Raw genomic sequence first — 21,066 nt, forward strand, 5'->3', positions numbered from 1 at the left:
TAGCTTTCAAAGCCTCCCGAATGCACAGCGCTTCCCGCTGGGCTCTTCTAATCGCACGGCTGTCTGGCTGAGCGTAATCAGCAGCCAGGCGATTTGCCTCAACCTCCCATCCTGCCATAAAGGTCTCCCCTTTGCTCTCACAGAGATTGTGGAGCACCCAGCAAGCTGCAATAACAATGGGGATATTGGTTTCGCTGAGATCAGAGTGAGTCAGTAAGCTCCTCCATCTCCCCTAGAGACGCCCAAAAGCACACTCCACCACCATTCTGCACTTGCTCAGCCGGTAGTTGAAGAGTTCCTTGTCACTGTCCAAGGCGCCTGTATAGGGCTTCATGAGCCAGGGCATTAGCGGGTAGGCTGGGTCCCCGAGGATCACTATAGGCATCTCCACATCCCCAACAGTTATTTTGTGGTCCGGGAAGAAACTACCTTCCTGCAGGTGTCTAAACAGACCAGAGTTCCTGAAAACACGCGTGTCATGAACCTTGCCTGGCCACCCAACGTTGATGTTGGTAAAGCGTCCCCTATGGTCCACCAGTGCTTGCAGCACCATGTACGGACTTTGGAGGCCAGGGTGGCGGAACTGGAGGAGCTAAGAGAGGCAGAGAGGTATGTTGATGAGGCTTTCCGGGACACTGTAGAATTGTCCCACCTCCGCTCAGACAGCTCCTGTGCTGTTGAGGAGGAAGAACTGCCCAGGGAAGTAGAGCAGTCGATGGGAGCAGAGGGAAACCTTCCTGTAGTTGGGACCCTACTTCCAGATGGTGCTGGGGTTGCCTCTTGCACTGAGGTTGCCTCTCCGGGGGAGGGAACTCCAGTTTCTAGGAAAAGGCAGGTGTTAGTAATGGGAGATTCGATTATTAGAAACATAGATAGCTGGGTCTGTGATGACCGGGAGAACCGTATGGTGACTTGCCTGGCTGGTGCGAAGGTTGCGGATCTCTCGAGGCATCTAGATAGACTTATGTGTAGTGCTGGGGAGGAGCTGGTGGTCGTGGTACATGTAGGAACCAATGACATAGGGAAGGGTAGGAGAGATGTCCTGGAAGCCAAATTTAGGCTGCTAGGGAAGAGACTGAAATCCAGGACCTCTATGGTGGCATTTTCAGAAATGCTCCCAGTTCCACGCGCAGGGCCAGGTAGGCAGGCAGAGCTTCAGAGTCTCAATGTGTGGATGAGACGATGGTGTAGAGAGGAGGGGTTCACGTTCATTAGGAACTGGGGAAACTTCTGGGATGGGAGGAGCCTATACAGGAGAGATGGGCTCCACCTAAACCAAAGCGGAACCAGACTGCTGGCACTAAACATTAAAAAGGTTGTAGAGCAGTTTTTAAACTAGGAGATGGGGGAAAGCCGACTGCTGCAGAGGAGCGTGTGGATCAGACACAGACTTCTCTTAGGGGAGAGTCTGATGATAGAGAATCTCCAGGTTATAGTCAGGAGCAGAGGACTGAAAAGTATAATGTAAGGGCCGGATCAGATGATAAACAGTCACACAGAAAAGAATCTGGCACATCAGAAAAAGGCAGGCTAATAAACAGGGACAAGTTTTTAAAGTGCTTGTACACAAATGCCAGAAGTCTAAATAATAAGATGGGTGAACTAGAGTGCCTTGTGATAAAGGAGGATATAGATATAATAGGCATCACAGAAACCTGGTGGACTGAGAGCAATCAATGGGACACAATCATTCCGGGGTACAAAATATATCGGAAGGACAGAACAGGTCGTGCAGGGGGAGGAGTGGCACTATATGTGAAAGAAAGTGTAGATTCAAATGAAGTAAAAATCTTAAGCGAATCCACATGTTCCATAGAGTCTCTATGGATAGAAATTTCATGCTCTAGTAAAAATATAAAATTAGGGATCTATTATCGATCACCTGACCAGGACAGTAATAGTGATGATGAAATGCTAAGGGAAATTAGAGAGGCTATTAAAATTAAGAACACAATAATAGTGGGGGATTTCAATTATCCCCATATTGACTGGGAACATTTCACTTCAGGACGAAATGCAGAGATAAAATTTCTCGATACTTTAAATGACTGCTTCATGGAGCAGCTGGTACGGGAACCCACAAGGGGAGAGGCAACTCTAGATTTAATCCTGAGTGGAGCGCAGGAGCTGGTCCAAGAGGTAACTATAGCAGGACCGCTTGGAAATAGTGACCATAATACAATAGCATTCAACATCCCTGTGGTGGGAAGAACACCTCAACTGCCCAACACTGTGGCATTTAATTTCAAAAGGGGGAACTATACAAAAATGAGGGGGTTAGACAGACAAAAGTTAAAAGGTAAAGTGACTAAAGTGAAATCCCTGCAAGTTGCATGGGCCCTTTTTAAAGACACCATAATAGAGGCCCAACTTCAATGTATACCCCAAATTAGGAAAAACAGTAAAAGAACTAAAAAAGAGCCACCGTGGCTTAACAACCATGTAAAAGAAGCAGTGAGAGATAAAAAGACTTCCTTTAAAAAGTGGAAGTCAAATCCTAGTGAAGCAAATAGAAAGGAGCACAAACACTGCCAACTTAAGTGCAAGAGTGTAATAAGAAAAGCCAAAGAAGAGTTTGAAGAACAGCTAGCCAAAAACTCCAAAGGTAATAACAAAATGTTTTTTAAGTACATCAGAAGCAGGAAACCTGCTAAACAACCAGTGGGGCCCCTTGATGATCAAAATACAAAAGAAGCGCTTAAAGACGATAAAGTCATTGCGGAGAAACTAAATGGATTCTTTGCTTCAGTCTTCACGGCTGAGGATGTTAGGGAGATTCCCAAACCTGAGCTGGCTTTTGTAGGTGACAAATCTGAGGAACTGTCACAGATTGAAGTGTCACTAGAGGAGGTTTTGGAATTAAATGATAAACTCAACATTAACAAGTCACCGGGACCAGATGACATTCACCCAAGAGTTCTGAAAGAACTCAAATGTGAAGTTGTGGAACTATTAACTAAGGTTTGTAACCTGTCCTTTAAATCGGCTTCGGTACCCAATGACTGGAAGTTAGCTAATGTAACGCCAATATTTAAAAAGAGCTCTAGGGGTGATCCCGGCAATTACAGACCGCTAAGTCTAATGTCGGTACCGGGCAAATTAGTTGAAACAATAGTAAAGAATAAAATTGTCAGACACATAGAAAAACAAACTCTTGAGCAATAGTCAACATGGTTTCTGTAAAGGGAAATCGTGTCTTACTAATCTATTAGAGTTCTTTGAAGGAGTCAACAAACATGTGGACAAGGGGGATCCAGTGGACATAGTGTACTTAGATTTCCAGAAAGCCTTTGACAAGGTCCCTCACCAAAGGCTCTTACGTAAATTAAGCTGTCATGGGATAAAAGGGAAGGTCCTTTCATGGTTTGAGAACTGGTTAAAGGACAGGGAACAAAGGGTAGGAATTAATGGTAAATTCTCAGAATGGAGAGGGGTAACTAGTGGTGTTCCCCCAGGGTCAGTCCTAGGACCAATCCTATTCCATTTATTCATAAATGATCTGGAGAAAGGGGTAAACAGTGAGGTGGCAAAGTTTGCAGATGATACTAAACTACTCAAGATAGTTAAGACCAAAGCAGATTGTGAAGAACTTCAAAAAGATCTCACAAAACTAAGTGATTGGGCAACAAAATGGCAAATGAAATTTAATGTGGATAAATGTAAAGTAATGCACATTGGAAAAAATAACCCCAACTATACATACAACATGATGGGGGCTAATTTAGCTACAACGAGTCAGGAAAAAGATCTTGGAGTCATCATGGATAGTTCTCTGAAGATGTCCACGCAGTGTGCAGAGGCGGTCAAAAAAGCAAACAGGATGTTAGGAATCACTAAAAAGGGGATAGAAAATAAGACTGAGAATATATTATTGCCCTTATATAAATCCATGGTACGCCCACATCTCGAATACTGTGTACAGATGTGGTCTCCTCACCTCGAAAAAGATATTCTAGCACTAGAAAAGGTTCAGAAAAGGGCAACTAAAATGATTAGGGGTTTAGAGAGGGTCCCATACAAGGAAAGATTAAAGAGGCTAGGACTCTTCAGCTTGGAAAAGAGAAGACTAAGGGGGGACATGATAGAGGTATATAAAATCATGAGTGATGTTGAGAAAGTGGATAAGGAAAAGTTATTTACTTATTCCCATAATACAAGAACTAGGGGTCACCAAATGAAATTAATAGGCAGCAGGTTTAAAACAAATAAAAGGAAGTTCTTCTTCACGCAGCGCACAGTCAACTTGTGGAATTCCTTACCTGAGGAGGTTGTGAAGGCTACGACTATAACAATGTTTAAAAGGGGACTGGATAAATTCATGGTGGCTAAGTCCATAAATGGCTATTAGCCAGGATGGGTAAAGAATGGTGTCCCTAGCCTCTGTTCGTCAGAGGATGGAGATGGATGGCAGGAGAGAGATCACTTGATCATTGCCTGTTAGGTTCACTCCTTCTGGGGCACCTGGCATTGGCCACTGTCGGTAGACAGATACTGGGCTAGATGGACCTTTGGTCTGATCCGGTACGGCCTTTCTTATGTTCTTATGTTCTTATTAAAAGTAGCCCTTTCTGTTAATATACTGGCTGGCCTGGTGGTCCGGTCCCAGGATAGGGATGTGAGTTCCATCTATAGCCCCACCGCAGTTTGGAAATCCCATCACGGCGAAGCCATCTATGACGACCTGGACATTTCCCAGGGTCACTACCTTTGAGAGCAGTAGCTCAACGATTGCGTGGGCTACTTGCATCACAGCAACCCCCACGGTAGATTTGCCCACGCCAAAGTGGTTAGCTACTGTCTGGCGTTGCAAGTTTCCAGAGGGCTATGGCCACTCGCTTCTGCACACTCAGGGCTGCTCGCATCCGGGTGTCCTTGCGCTTCAGGGCAGGGGACAGCAACTCACAGAGTTCAAGGAAAGTGCCCTTACGCATGCGAAAGTTTCGCAGCCACTGTGATTCATCCCAGACCTGCAGCACTATGCAGTCCCACCAATCCGTGCTTGTTTCCCAGGCCCAGAATCGCCGTTCCACAGCATGAACATGACCCATTGCCACCATGATGTCCACGGCGCGGGGTCCCGTGCTCTGTGAGAGGTCTGTGCCACTCTCACACTTCATGTCCTCACCGCGCTGCCAGAGCCTCCTCGCCCGATTTCTCAGCATCTGACAGTGGAAGAGGTGGACGATAAGGTGCGAGGAGGTGACAACGGCCATAAGTGCAGCGATGATCGCAGCGGGCTCCATGCTCGCAGTGCTGTGGCATCCGCGCTGTCACTGACCAGAAAAGTGCGTGAACAGATTTCCCGCCGGCGCTTTCAGGGAGGGAGGGCGGGAGTGATGGTTGAATGACGACAGTTACCCAAAACCACCCTCGACACATTTTTTCCCCCCAGCAGGTATTGGGGGCTCGGCCCAGAATTCCAATGGGCAGCAGGGACTGCGGGAGCTGTGGGATAGCTGCCCACAGTGCACCGCTTCCAATGTTGACGCTTGCCCCATTAGTGTGGACTCACAAAGTTGAATTACTGTCCTTAGTGTGGATACACACGTTCGACTTTTAAGGTCGATTCCACAAATTCGAGTTAAGTTGAATCGAACTACTCTGGTAGTGTAGACATACCCTTAGTGTGCAAATGAGGTACAGTTTTTAAAAAAATGTATTGTTAGTTTTATGATGTAGTTTCTTTATGGGAGTTGCTCTGTCCTGTAATAGCTTTCAATCGCTGGGGTGCACTTGCTCCCTAGTAGGACTGTGAACATTTTTCAAAAATAAAGGATGTGTCTGATGGAAGAACGGTAAGGCCAAATTTGAATGGTGTGGGCCTGGCCATCCCTCTGTCAGCATGATGGAGGGCCAGTGGGGCCAGCTTTTAGGGGTTTTGTGACCCGGTACATGGGGTTGCAACATCATGCAAATTTAACCTGGCCACCTCCACTAGAATTCTAAATCCGTACAGGGACACCTCTTATCCTGAAATTCAACTAGGATGTAGCGTTGCCAGAGTGGGTCAGATTCTGCTCTAACAGCAAAACTGAATAAAAGTACTTATCTAGTCAGGACAAGCAATTTTGTTTAGTTAAATAATGGATTCCCTTATAATACAAGGCTGTTGGCATCCTTACTCCCTGAGAACCAGGCATTGGATTTTGGGCTTAGATTTTCAGAAGAGGGGTTTTCCTGTGTGCCATTTGTGACTCTCTGTTTAAGGACTGGTGAATATAATACCAAATTAAACTAAGAAAATACCCACACTGCATACTACTAATTATTTTTTCAGTGGGAAAACCAACTTTCATGGCCCTGACATCTGCTACTGCTTTGCAGAGGTTAAACGGTTTTCTTTGTAGCCAAACCACATTCAGCATAAACATTTTTACATCAGGCCTAGTACAGTATTTTATCAACAGATATCATATTGCTCAATGCCACTGGAAGAGGAGCTTGAATGGCACTTTGTGATGTAATTTTTTGAAGTGCTTTGTACTAAGAAGCAATGTTTACCATTTGTTGTCAGGAATGGTGACTTGTGCTTTTCTCAGATCTCACTTGCAATTCCTAATACAGTCCTGCTGTTAATATCTTATAACTAAAGGTAGCTTTGGATAATTTTATACACTCAATTTAACAGCATAAGCAAATGACTCACTCTTGCTTTGCTTTTGTTCTAAAATCTGCTGTCATGATGGGTGAATAGGCTGATAATTAGTTATGGCTAATTCATATTCAGGTGTCCTAATGCTGTTAGACCACCATCCTCCATTTTGAATACCACCCATTGTTCCTTCCTCATGCCCCCTGCCCCTCAACTGGTGGCCTTAAATCACCAATGACCTTGAAAGGTAGTAGGCAGTCTCTTAAGGGGAATAACTAGATGGTCTGCCACACCCATTCAGACTCCTCAAAAGGTGGCCAGCAAAGTACAGCTATTCTCCAACCCACCAGTGAATATATGTCCATTTTACAGTAGCTGCTAATATTTATACTAGTTGGCAAATTTGTCTATTTACCCATCCTTGCTCTCATAGTCAATATTTTTCAGACAGTGTTAATTATTAACTTGGAGCAGGGCTAGGATTAGCCCCCCTGAATGATCCACATCTTAAAGGATTTTTTTTCTTGTACAAGTGAAATGCTCTTTGCTATGGCTTGCATTTTGAGTGATTCAGATTAAGTATCACTATCCCAAGTCAGCCGACACAAAACAAGCAAAGGCATAAAACAATCAGCATGGGCTGACTCTATTCCATTTGTACAAAGCTACCCTCCTAAATCCCATATTGTCTCAGCAGCTCCTCCTGTCATACTGCTGAGAAAGGCTACTTATATAACCTTAATTGGTTATAAGAGTAACAGGGTCCACCTGTTTTGTCTGGCACAGCTGCTTTCTGTTAGCTCAGACAAGCTGGGGAGGGAGAAACTCCTACCTACTCTTCAGGCGTTCTACTCCCATAGTCTTGAGCCTGATTAGAATCTGGATTGGAATTTCAAACAGATCCCCTAGGAACAGCAATTGGCTTCCTAGGCAACCGCTGGTGGCCTGAACACATTACTGCAGTATTTACATGGTAATTGGGGGGTTGTTTCAGTTGGGAGGGAGGAAGGGTTTTCAGATCATGATGTTTCTGTCATAAATAGTGTGTATCATTTTTTGGTGGGGTTTTAGGTAAATTCAGACCCACGCAGGAGCCATGTTGCCTGGCAGTGGTTTTGTGAAAAGTGGCAGCTACTCCTGCCCCTGATGTGCCCCTCCACAGAGAGTGGGGTAGGATAAGGTGGCAAGGAGCCCACAGGGCTAGCTTTAAATGATCTGTGGATTCTCTTATGCCAGAGGAATCTGTAGATAGATGTAGGGTAATCAGATGTCTTGATTTTAGGGTCTTTTTCTTATATAGGCTCCTATTACCCCCAACCCTGTCCTGATTTTTCACACTTGCTGTCTGGTCACCCTATGTAGATGCCATGTCAGGGAAGCTTTTTTTTACTGCTCAGTAGTTGGATAAGATGAGGATCTACCCAAGAAACTTCTGAATTTTAAATGTATTTTGTGTTTACATTTTTCTAATGCATTTAGTGTTCATAAGAAGTGCTAGCTTGATAACAGTGAACATGGAAGTCCCCTATTTTACAGAAGAGATACAATTTGGGCAGTGGCATTGCCATCTTCCTTACTGCCCCTTCAGTTACTATGCCTCAATCCTGTCCAGGCAGGACCACCTCTGGGTGTAAGAGAGTATGAAGATACCTTTAAAATCCTTGGCCTCCCCTCACCATTACACTTGTTAAATGTTGGTAGCAATTTTATTTACATTTCATATATCATTGCACCTATTACCACTTAAAAAGGTAATAAGCACCTTGAAAACATTAGATGGAGACACAGAGGAGCTCAGGTTAACACAGGCATAATTCACTCTCTAATAAGATCTGGTACTGTAAAAAGAAAATAAACCCAAAGACAATACAAGTTACTAAAATCTTTCTTCCTAACTTCTTGGTAATACTGGTATATATTAGAGCAGGCAAGTACAATTACCTTTGCAAGGGAGATCCTTTAGCATCCCAACCTGCTGTTCCACCTTATGAAGGAAATAAACACATTATGATCTGTGGTGGTGGAAATGTATATAAACTAGTGTGGTTTGCTTACTTGGGGAAACACTAATATGACTTATTAGTTGTAACACCAAAGCCACTTTGTTCCCCATTTCTGTGACTAGAATGTAAGATGTGTAAAAGCTGGAGCTGTGTCATACCTAAGTGAAGATGCATACCATTGGGAGACTCACCTCCAAATCAGTCAGGGTCTCTGCCCAATACACATTGTTTGCTTCTGCAGAATCTGCAATATACACTCATCCGAGTAGAAGATTAAAGTACTGTGCATCTAAACAGCATCTTAACTCAAACACTCTGAATTTATCTTACTGCTTTAATTGTATTCAGGGACAGGCTTGGGAAAGTATCTTTCTTTCTGCAACCTGCTCATAGTGAATAGTGCTCATTATCACAAATAGTGCCCCAGAGGAAGGGTAACAGAACAGAGCTATTAGGTACCAGGAAGCAAAAAGAATCACAGAACCCTTTAGGGTAGTCAATGTAGTAGATGGTGGGCTGGTGAGGGGTGTCATAGAGGGTGGGCTGGTGAGGGGGTGTTGGCAGAGAACAGGCAGGGAATAGACACAGCTTTTGCAAAGGGAAGACAGGAAGAGCTGACAATGGGGCTGGGCTACCCTTGCAGTGGCTTCCACCACCACTTTTAATTATCCATTGCCTGATCTTTATTTTTGAGTGAAACTTGTATGAGTGGCAAGTATCAGAGGGGTAGCCGTGTCAGTCTGGATCTGGAAAAAGCAACAAAGAATCCTGTGGTACCTTATAGATTAACAGAAGTATTGGAGCATAAGCTTTCATGGGTGAATACCCACTTCATCAGACGCCACTAATGTCTGACAAAGTGGGTATTTATTCACCCACAAAAGCTTATGCTCCAATACTTCTGTTAGTCTACAAGGTGCCACAGGACTCTTTGTCGCTTTTGTATGAGTGAATATTTGCCCAGTGACCAGATTCCTTACAAATACAGTCAAAACTGAGCATTCATTCCAGCCCTATCCAAACTTAATCTCAAACGCGACAGTATAAAAATAAACAATCATCCCATCAAATCTAGCTGAGTTTACTGTGAACAGCTGCAACCAGCAGGAGTGGGTCAATGCACTGGAAAGGTCCAAATTCGGAAAAGGCAATTGTAACAATGTCTTACTACTTTCAGATCAGCCAAGTCTCCCTGCATTCATGATGGCTCTTACAAGCACATGTGTGGCACTTTTGGGGAAAGATCTTCAGTCTCCTCTACAGCTGTGACTTTGTACCATCAGTTGCCTACTTCTTTCCTCATTGCCCTGGAGAGGCCAGAGTACTTAATTTCTCCAAGTGTGTCTTTCATTAACACTTCGGCTATCCAGGCCTGGTCTTCATGAGAATAAATCTTTAATTTTAGTGATGTAGAATAAAAAAAATTATATAAAAGAGCTAAAAATAAACACCATAGAGAAAGCATTTCTAGATTGGCATTGAGCTTAGTTACAAACTAGAGGATCTGGGCCAGATCCTGAACTGTTCATCTAGCTGATTTGCACTGTTCGGGCACCAAAACGGAACTGGAAAACTGGTGGGGCAGCTGAGGAGTCTCCTGGCATAAGAGAATCCCTCAGTGCTGTAAAGCCCACTCCCAGCTCCCCTTTCCTGGCACAGGGAACATACCCTGGCCAACAGAACAGTCCCTAAGAAACTTACAGACTGCATAACAGAGAGTAGCCCTGAGGCGCTGGGTGGTCCTAAGATCCGTTGTTGGAAAGGTGTCTTGAAGCCACCTTTGCCTGAAGTCCTGTACCAAGCACAGATCAGAGATATCCAAGGATCTGGCAATATGTTACCTGAGTCCGTATGTGGCAAAAATTTATCTTGTCATGCAGCCTAAAGTTGCTGCTTTTCCACCAGTTCGATGTCTCCATTGTGATGTCACAGAACTCCTACATAGACTCTTTTCTGACAAAAACAAAACAAAAAACAGAGTTTGGCATGCTGATTTTACAAGGGCATCGCTCTATTGTCTACAGTAGTTATTCCTGATTTAAATCAGAATAAGGCCCAGAAGCCATAATCTTTTGAAGTCCAGGAGTCAAGAATCCTTTAGTATTTGGGATTACATCCTTTGTTTAATGCATACATTCCCTTAGATTTTCATTTTATAAAGAGAATGAGTTTGTTTCTAGATTTCCACTGTATATTTTTTTCTTGACACAGACATCAGGCAATATTCCCTGTACATATCCATTTCCAATTGTTCCTTCAAATATAATGATGATGCTCATTTTTTTGCATACAGCTTATTAGCATGTCTCAAGGGCAGGGAAATTCAGGATAGAGGTAGGACGGAGGGACTCGAGTCTAGAACGGAAAGAGTTGGATTGTGCACTGTGTGACCAGACTGGAACCTGTGTTCCTCTCCTTCCAGATCAGAGTCTTAGGACTGCCCTCCCCTTGTCATTCACTATACCTATCCCAGTATATCTGATTTTAGTTCAACGCCTGCAGTTCTGCTGTCTCCGGGACAATGACAGTGTTAATCAATGACCAGTCAGCGTTAATCAAAGCACCATAGGTGTATTTAGGGCAAAAGCAATACAGAGAAAGCATCATAAAACAATAGTCTACATGCACGCTAAGCTTACTAGATGTCACTCATCCTCTGCCTGGGACCCTGGTAGGTCCATACACAAGTCTCAGTTCTTTACTCTAGAGTGAGTCTGCTGAGCCAGATCAGTCTGACTTTTTTACAGCGTGGGAACTTTGTCTCCCAGGCCTCCTGACCCAGGTAATGCTGGTCAAGGCAACTGCCCCCAGGGGGTGAACTTCAAAGGGCTGGGTATTTGCATAGCCAGAACTGAAAACTTGCAATAATTTCCCTCCCACCCTATCTCGCCAGTGATTTCAGATTCCCCAGGAAACCAATCCAGCAAGCCAGGAACATGATACATACACCACTTATTGATACAATAGTTTATGAATATCCCATGTGTCCATAGCCTCCGGCACATCTCTTTTGAAGTTTCTAGGCTTCCAAGGTCTCCCATCTGTCACAGAATACATAACAGACATACCGTAGTGTTCATTATGAAAAGGAGTGCCCAAGCAACGCTCAAGCACTTAACTCCAAACTGAGCTCCAAATGCCACATCTGAAAGCAAACACATTGAAATGGATGAACCTGTCAATATGAAATTCATTAATCCCACTCTATCCCCCAAAGAAGAGTGATCTAGCTGTAGGACCTTTTGATGTGTGTTCTAATGTGTGGAAGTGGGGGAAAAGGAGAATTTCTTTGCTGCCATAGGACCAAAGCCTCAGGCCCAGGTATATGAGAGTAAAGGGTATATTAGCCTGAGGCTAATCTGGCCAGTGTGGAAGGGACCACAGAATGGTTCCAAGTAAAATCCATGGAACTGCTCAGGCTTGTGCAGCTCTGCAAACAAGCCACAAACAACGTACATATATATCATTACGTACTAATGCAGTCAGAGCATGTTTGCTCTTCATATAGTAAGTGTCATTCACATAGACTACAAACACTCCCTAGTTAATTTGGAATCTCTTCCACATATCTCTACTGTGGAAGAATTAGATTTGAATCTGTATCCTAGCACCAAGCACTGCATGTTGTGTGCAGCTGCCCCAGTGTGCAGAAAATGGAACTATTTTCCTTGACATTAATTAAAGCAAGCAGTCATCACAATAATCGCTCTAGGCAACCATGCAGCTATTTATCTCTCAGCCTCCAGGAGGACACAGTCAAATACTTTGAGCCTTACTCCCTTCCCCCACATCCACTGTTTTTGATATCCCATTCAGAATCTATTGTCTCATTTTTACCATGCCTTGATCCTCCCCCCAGCTTAAAATGAGATTTGAAATTAAAATAGCATTTATGTTTGCAATGCCATTTCCACTGAAGTCAGCAGAGCTTTGGAAGCAGCAATGGTGGGTAACACAAAGGTACTTTGGGGCCAACACCCCAGATTTAGGTGCCTAAGGACCAGTTTTTGGCTGAATTCAATCCACACCTGTTTAACCCTGTAGGCATCTAAACTTGGGTAGCACCTAAGTTTTCAGGGTAACAGTTCCCTTGGCATCTATGTTTCTGCCTCTAGGCATGTGCACTGTGACTCACCCTAGGTGTCTGGACACCCACTAATGCCTCCAAGCAATTCATGAACCACAGGAAGATAGGCGTTCGTCTACTTCCAAGACATGCAGGGCCTGATCTGGAAGATGGCCTCTGAGGCTGCCTACCAAGTCAGGTCTCATGCAAAATGTGGCAGCAGGTAGTACCCTAGCTCAGTTTATAACTGTTAGCTAAGTGGTTAGAGCACTCACCTAACACACAGGCAAATCAAAGTTCAATCCCCCCTTTGGCCAAATATGGAGATTTAACCACTGAGCTATTCTCATGGTGAAGCTGTGGATAAATAGTAGAAGGAGGAGAACTAGACCCTGAGCCTCTCACATCCCATGTGGGTGCCCTAATGATTGGAGAATAATTCCCACTCACTTGCTTTCTCTCTTGCCCAATTACTGTTCCACTATGGATAATTACTTAAATAGTTCAATTCCCCTCTCTGTCTGTTGGAGAGAAAGGATTTGAAGAGGGTCTCCTACTTCCCAGGTGAGTCCTCTAAACAGTGGGCTAAAAGTTGTATAAGGTCAACTTCAGCTCCTTCTCCTCCAACTGTTTTTGTGTGGAGCAACGTAGGTGCATAATTCATTTCCCCTCCCCCTCAAAAAACAGCTAAGGTGTCTAAGAGGGGTTTCCATTTGTGGATTGTTAAGCAGAGATAGGTACCAGAGAGGGGTGGGGCTTAGTACATACCACTCTAGTCAGCCTCTCCCACTAGCTAGCTTAGGTAGCTCCATACCAAGTATGTTGCTATTTGTGGATTGCATTCTGAGGTGCCTATTTCTCTCCATTTACTGTATAGGGAGACTAACACCTAACTCAGGTTTTGGGAATTGAAGTATTGTGCCTGTGATTTTTCTAGGCACCATGCCATGGAGCATTGCAATGTCTACGTTCCTTTGCAGATCCAGGTTCATGTGTATGTTTATTCTGTAACCTCAGCAGAGCACAAAACATTGTGGGCCAGGTTCTGATTTCACTAGCACTAGTATAAATCTGACACAACCCTTGTTACTTAAGATCTGCACCAGTGTGAATGAGAGGAGAATTAGTTCTTGTATGATAGCACTCATTTTCCACACTGGCTTGGTAGTAAGTCCCAGGCATCCAATTTGCCTGCTAAGACCTTGATTGAGGAAAGTACTTGTATGCACACTTAACTTTAAGCATGTGCTTGGGACCCACTGAGCATATGCTTAAAGTTAAGCTGATGTGCCCTTCCTGAATAGAGATGCTTTCGTGAATTAGGGCTGTTACAGAATAAGCTGGATCTTTAAGGGTGCCGGGGTTCAACTTATCCAAGGCTCAGCCCACCTCTCCAGGTGAAGGGAATGAGTTGGTGTGGGGGAGGGGTCATGTGATGGGACAGGTGACTCAGAACCAGACTGCTGGAAGTTATAAAAGGCATCCTGAGTACTGTGGGGAAAAGAGTTAATGGTGTTAAAGAGCTATTGTAAAGCAGAGGTTTTCCAAAGCTCCTGTGTAGGAAGTAGTTATAAGAAGGCTGGTGCATGTGCGTCCAGCATTCCCTAGGAAAGGCCTGGGTGAGAGACCTACAAGGCGCAAGAGTTTGCTAGAGAGAAGCGTCAGCTAGGAAATGTCTTGAAAGCCCTGGAAGGAGGGTTATAGGTAAGGAGAAACTGAGACAGCACTGTGGCCTGAAGCCAGAGCAAGTATGCCCTACTACAGGGGACTAAGGGCCTGATTCTGCATGACCTTACTTGGAAGTAAAATCACTGAATACAATGGGAGTGCTTGGCAGAACAGAACCCTAAAACACTTATCTCATCCCACCATGTGTTCCTAGGAGGCTTTGTATTGTTACTAGAGTAAGTAGTCTTGACAATCAGGGTCCAGACACCCAAGGGGGAAAATGGAATTGGAATGCCAGAGAATATTCAGTGGAATCAACTGATCATATACAATGTAACTAGCATAAAAGTATATCAAATAAGATATTTATGAAAGCTTGTAATGTTCTAAAATGTGCATACAGACTGGTTATGAATAGTGTGTGTGGATATATAAAACTGTGCTCATAATCTGAGCGGCAACATTCAGTTCCACTCATAGCAGGCCATTGAGCAGCCAGGCAAAAAGGGGCTGCCTTCCTAACCAGAGGAGACTAGCTCCCAGCACCTAGTACTGTATAACCCAGGAAAAGACAAATGATTGTCCACTAAAGTTAAGGGGAAAACAGTGAAAGCTTGGCACTGAAAAAAGAACCCTAGTTTTGGGAAACTAAGAAAGGAGGGTGTTTTCCCCACTTTGAATAGCTATAGTGACTGAAGAGGGGGAAACCCCCTGCAAACCCTCTTGAAGAAGGAAGGGGTTTGAATCTGAAATTGATCCAGACATTGAGGAACAGTCATTGGGTAGGTGCTGTCCATGAAATGCAGCATCCCCGCTGGGAAACAATAGGTAACTTGTACTAGATAAGGGAACATATCACATTTGAAAGTTAAACCATGGCTGCGTCTTTGTTAATTTTCTGTCTAACTTGTATGTGTTTGCTTATCCTTACTATTTCAACTTGGCATCTGTTATTTTTCTATTTAAACCTTTGTTTATTTTTACCTCCAAGCAGGTCTCCAGTGTGCAAACTGTATTAATAACTGTAGGGGGGGTGACAAACCAGAGGGGAGAAGTCAGTGTCTGGTTGCTAAGAACTTGATTGATGGATTGGGATGGGGACTGGAATGGCTTATGTCACCCTGAAAGGACCAGCTAGGCTGGTGGAAGCCAGGATGAGACCTCTGTGTGTGAGCAGGATATTGGTGTCAGGGCTCTTAGCCATAGCAGACAAGTATTAAGGCACCCGAGGTTACAGGGCAGGCAGTAATTGAATCATTTAGTGGTCTGTGTAATTTCAAAATGACACAGTAGTACTGTCACATTTGGGTTTTTTATAGAATGTAAGAAAACTTGATGCTAATTTTCTCCTTAGTAAGGGAGTCCTCCAGAAATCTAATGCTTCTAATGCATTTAGAGCACTTTGCAGTTACTGGCTCATTTTACCCAAGCTAAAAATTCCCTTGAAAAAACAAATATATTTAATTGCTAATTACCATACTTTTACCCAGAAGCCTTCACATTCTTGCATTGCTAATACATATCCTGATCAAACATAGCAGCTTTCAGCTTTATAATAGCTTTCTCACTTATTAAAATAGAGAAGAGGTAGAATAATGATATTTAAAAAAAAAAAAGAGCGCTGCCATTTTAGGGATTGCAACAGCAGGCAGGGTTTGTAATAACAGGAATGGTCAGCACCTTCCCTCAAAGACTGTGCTTCACTGTCTCAATTCACCATGTTTCCAATAAACTGGGGTACAGCATATGCAAGATTACTCCCAATTCCATCTCATGCACAGCGACATTAGGCTGGTTTATCACTATGGTGATATATATGTTTTAGTCCACCACTTGTTACAGTTATCACATTTGTAAACTGACCTCTCGGCGTAGAGTTTTTGTGTTATAATTTGAAATGCATCCAAGCTCACCCTGTCCAAAAACCACTGACCAAGAATTAATAATGGTCCATCACAGTGGTAGTATAACTCCCTCAGCAGGTGAGGGATGGTGGTGTCTAATGATAGACAAGATAATGCAAGTAGGTGGTTTTTTTGTTTTGTTTTTGATTTTTGATAGCCAGAACCAGGTTTTTATTTAAACCAGAACAAAGGGAACTGGATTCCACCTACCTACAATAACATTAAATATATATAAAAATAATAAATTCAGATACATACACTAACTTATTACAAAGTGTACTTAACTAAATATAACCCTCTACATAAACAATATTTCTATCTAGCTCCATATGTACTGGTTATTACCTTACAGATTATTTTATTTTTAGTTCAAGATTCCCTTCCCCCAAATCTTGCTGGGTACTGTCTAATGCCCAAGTCAGTCACTGAGCCTCAGAAGTGCCTCTTGTCAAGTCCATCTTTTCAGGAAGAGATGCCAGTGCTGCTGGCTTGTGGGGGTGCACATTTTTAGACCAGACCCACGGGATCTAAAGGACATCTGGTTCTTCTGTCCCAGATCTCTGGGACCACATGAATCAATGACAGGGAAAGATGTTCAAGAATGTGCCATCAAACGTGGACTCACTTGACCAGCTAGCTTTAAACTGACAGGACCCTCCTGCACATCTGTCCTGCCCAGCCTCTGCCTTTCCACTCACTCTTGGTTTCTCTCAGGTACAGTTTGCCTCCGTCCCTCTGGCTCCCCTCTCCCCTCACCTTGTTTCTCTTCACTTCTAATCTCTCTCTTGCCCTTTCGGGCTCCCCATGCCTGCCTAGGTCCCTCACCTGCCACCTCCTTCTCAGTCTGTCACTTCCCCTCCCCTGGGCACTACCCCCTCCGACTTTCTCAAAGGGAGTGGCTACCTTCTCGCCATAGAACGACGACTGCACATTCACCCTGAACACACCCTAAAGCATATAATACCATACGGGGTTGAGTCCCTTTACCATATTTACGCATTTTTAGACTATATTTTCACTGATTCCTGTACTTATACATTCAATTCTCTTGGAACCAGATCCAAAGCCCATTCAAGTCAATGGGCTTTGAATCAGTGCCTTGCTACATCGACCATCATTGTACACACTCCTAAGTTCTTTGGCCACTCTTGTGGTGGTTTACACGCTAGGGAAATGAATACACTGTCACAGAGCTTGGTGCCTGGCATGTTAACAGTAAATGTGGTTGGGTGTCTATTTCCTTCTAAGGGTGTTCTAGCATGCTAAATACGAGGGGGAAAAGTTTAACTTTCTTGTTACTCAGAGGATCTCATCTGTGACTAATCTGGTTTTGTTCCATGTCACCCATTTCTAAAGCATATTTTTCCAAGCTTTGCAACAGCAAAGGAAAAGCTTGCCATTTCGTGTGATATTTTCCTAGTTTAACATTACTGTTGATATTAACAATAGAAAGAGGTGAGTAAACAGTGATTTGATGGAGAAGATGGCTAGACCATAAAATGAATGCACGGATATTGGAGTATTTGCATTGTACTCACAATAGTTCTATTTTTCTAACTTCACAAAGGAAAGGCACACAGAATCAAACAGTGCTGACTGCTGAAAAATAGCAATGATCTCGCTGGTGTTCCCATGGAGCTCCCATTTGAAATGAAATGGAGCCTCATGGGGTAGCTAATCTCATTCCCCCCACAAGATCTTGCTATGTGTTCAGTTGACAGCACTGTATACAGATTAGAAAAACTGTCTGGGAAGGCTAGTTACCAAGCTTAGGGTAAATCTTAGCACAAAAAACCTATGTTAAGAAAAATGGATGATGGATCAGACTCAAATCCTCCAGAGGCTGGGAAATTCATATTTAAGACTCTTCAGCCTCTCCTCAGCACGTATCCCTGTTCTTCCAGGACCAAATCCAGCACTGGTGTAAACAAGCCCAACTTCTGTTGCACAGTACAGCCCATATGGCACATAAGATTATGCACTGTTCATGTATCTCCAAAGTCAACAGTACTTAAACAACAAATGCCTGTGTGTCTAACATCATGATAAAAGGGGATGTGACTTGACTTAAATGACCAAAAACATCAGTTGTATTTAAGAATTTCCTTGCCTGAAGTAAATCTGTTCTGTTTTTAAAAAATTGGAAGTGGTCAGCCCAAAGATGTGTATTTGCCCATAAAGCTGCTGTCCCAGTAGAATACCAGATGGTGTATCTGAAGCACTAATGTTATCATTTGGAAAGAAATGCACCGAGAGCCACAAAACAATGCGCTTAGTCTGATGTCTCTTCCTCTGTAGGCATTTTAGGCTTTGTACTAAGCAAATAGTCTTTAATTTCCAGCCTTTGATAAATAAGATGACAATTAAAAGGGGAAACCTTCAAATACTAGTTGACTCTTAAAATTTCCTAAGGTAAAATGTGTTCCTGAATTAATACATTCCTAGCCTTTTATTTCAAAGGCTGAATTAAAGAGGCCAGTGGAACAACTTTACCTACCATCTAAGCCAGGGGTCAGCAACTTTTCAGAAGTAGTGTGCCGAGTCTTCTATTATTCACTCTGATTTAAGGCTTTGCGCACCAGTAATACATTTTAATGTTTTTAGAAGGTCTCTTTCTTTAAGTCTATAATATATAATTAAACTATTGTTGTATGTAAAGTAAATAAGGTTTTTAAAATGTTTAAGAAGCTTCATTTAAAATTAAAGTAAAATGCAGAGCCCCCCCAGACTGGTGGCCAGAACCCGGGCAGTGTGAGTGCCACTAAAAATCAGCTTGCGTGCCGCAGGTTGCCTACCCCGATCTAAGATTACAAATAAACAAAATTATACATATCTTTGTGTCATTCCTATTCACCAGACATCCCTTAGCTTTAATGCCAGCACCCATTCCTCCAGGCACTATGTTAACTTCCTGTTAATGAAGAACATTGTCATCATGCAATCCCCCAAACTGTGGTAAATATTTAGATGTAGTCAGAAGCTGTCCCATTTGTTAAATGAGGATATAAACCTCTCTCCGTTTACTTTGTTTCACAATATTTTCTGTTTTCTTGTTTCCTCCATAAGGCAATGTTATCAAGGACCAGTGAAGTTGTCACTACTTGCAAAAATATGTCTAGTATTGCAATAGTTTTCTCAACTGCCTCCAGTGGAAGAACTTGCTCCTTTTAAAGAATTTTGAATTGGCTACAGTTCGACTATAGTATATATTGTCTGTTCAGAGCATTACAAATTGCAATCAGTATCTGGTGGCTCTTTTTTCCTTAGTATAGCACAGCTCCTGGTGGGACAGAATGCTACCAATCCTGGATCAGTGTCTGAGGCTGACAACACGGTTTGTTGCTATTGGTACGAACATGTTTAGTGCCCAAATTGTCATTTATATCTGTGAAAAGTGGATACGAGACCCTTCCATATAGGAATACTGTTTTATACCCTCTCTGCACTCATGCTGTGCAGGTGAAAATAACTAGACAGAAGGCCCAGTAAAGCAGTGGAGAATAAAGACCAATGTGATTTAGTGGTGTTTTCTTCTAGTGAAAGGTTTTTTAATGCAGCTTTGACATTTGTACCATAGCTATCCCATCCAATTCTAGTCACTTTGAGCCTAGACTTGGTAGTAGCCCATAAAGTTCCCCTGTTAATGGAAAATTGGTCTTCCTTGAGATGAGCCCCAGCCATTTATACTAATGTGCTCTTTATAATATAAAACTAGAACCATTAACTGGGGTATTTAGGGGTAGAGATCTCAAAGGATTAAAATACTAATGAGCCAATGGTTCTGAACTTGGTTTAATTTAAAATCCTCATTGGTTGTGTCACCAACTCATGCAACACAGTAACATTTCAATGACAGTGGAGCCATATAACATGCACAGTAGAGCATATGGTAGCTTGTAGATTGTGTCTTGGTTATGAATGGGTTCTGGGAAGAAGTAATCAGGTAATACCAATTACTGTGTTCTTTTTTAGAAAGAAAACAGTTTAAACTTTCAGTCCTGTAAAATTTTGTATAACCAAAATTTAATATTTTAAACTTTTTAATGTGATTTCTCAAAGACCAAAAGGAATATTAACACCGCAAGTGAACGAGAGGGTTGGCTTAGTTGTCTAAGGTTTGAAATACCTACTCATTGACATCACTAGTTCAAATTCCTAATAAGGCTTACTCTAATTTTAATCTTTCCAGGGCAGATAGACTGAATCCTCTTCAGTCTGCTCTGTGCAATTCCAATGGCACCTCTAAAAATTCAGATCTTGTCTCTTGTGCATGGATAATAAAGAGCCCATGCACACTCTCTGAAAGCACTGGTTTGCTCTGGTGTCCTTGGTGAAACTTTCCCCTCGCCCCCTTGTCCCTGTTCATTGGTAACCCTGCTTTTGCCCTACTGCCCCTCACATGTGGTTGCACATCAGTGGTGCTGTATAGAATGAAAGGCACTATATGAATATTTTATAAAAAAACCTTTCACACACAGAGTGGAGCCTCTTCAGACAGCTCTCAGAGCTAAACTATTTGATCTCTGCTGAGATCAGGTCTTTTGTCAAGTAAAATCTAATTGTTTAATCTATCAGAGGTGACTGTGGTATCTGATTTTATTTTTTTTCTTCAACCAAGGCAATTCATTGGCATGGAGGAAATAAAATGTTCCCCATTGTCAGACATCTCCTCCTCCCAATGACAAACACAAATTAGAGACTGCTTAAGCCCTACTGTGATTTGTTTCAAGTCAGTTGAGTGACCCCAGTGATAAAACTTGGCCCAGACAGTCTAAGATGTAACATTCAATCACTAAAACCACCATCTTACATCCCCTTTCTATTCAGTTGCGT

The 21,066-nt window shown here is 42.9% G+C and overlaps 1 protein-coding gene and 1 long non-coding RNA gene across 5 annotated transcripts in view; one reads left to right on the top strand and one right to left on the bottom strand.

Moving 5' to 3' along the window:
* Positions 1-12,885, bottom strand: part of PXYLP1 (2-phosphoxylose phosphatase 1) — a 132,401-nt gene extending 119,516 nt beyond the window's left edge. The window contains exons 1-3 of one of the 4 annotated variants that reach the window (XM_039489323.1): positions 12,731-12,885; positions 11,543-11,740; positions 10,297-10,548 (exon numbers count right to left, since the gene is read on the bottom strand). The gene's annotated coding sequence lies outside the window, so the exon portion shown is untranslated. Of the gene's footprint in view, positions 1-7,424; positions 7,455-8,533; positions 9,375-10,296; positions 10,549-11,542; positions 11,741-12,730 lie in introns of those variants that run through there. The other 3 variants (XM_039489326.1, XM_039489328.1, XM_039489330.1) reach the window with 3 other exon arrangements.
* On the top strand, positions 7,498-19,477 carry LOC120372318. Its single transcript, XR_005584856.1, has 2 exons — positions 7,498-7,565; positions 19,300-19,477. It is a non-coding gene; the product is annotated as an uncharacterized LOC120372318 (long non-coding RNA).
* The last annotated feature ends 1,589 nt before the right edge of the window (positions 19,478-21,066 follow it).

Source organism: Mauremys reevesii, linkage group 9 (genome assembly GCF_016161935.1).
Source record: "Mauremys reevesii isolate NIE-2019 linkage group 9, ASM1616193v1, whole genome shotgun sequence".
Lineage (NCBI taxonomy): Eukaryota > Metazoa > Chordata > Testudines > Geoemydidae > Mauremys > Mauremys reevesii.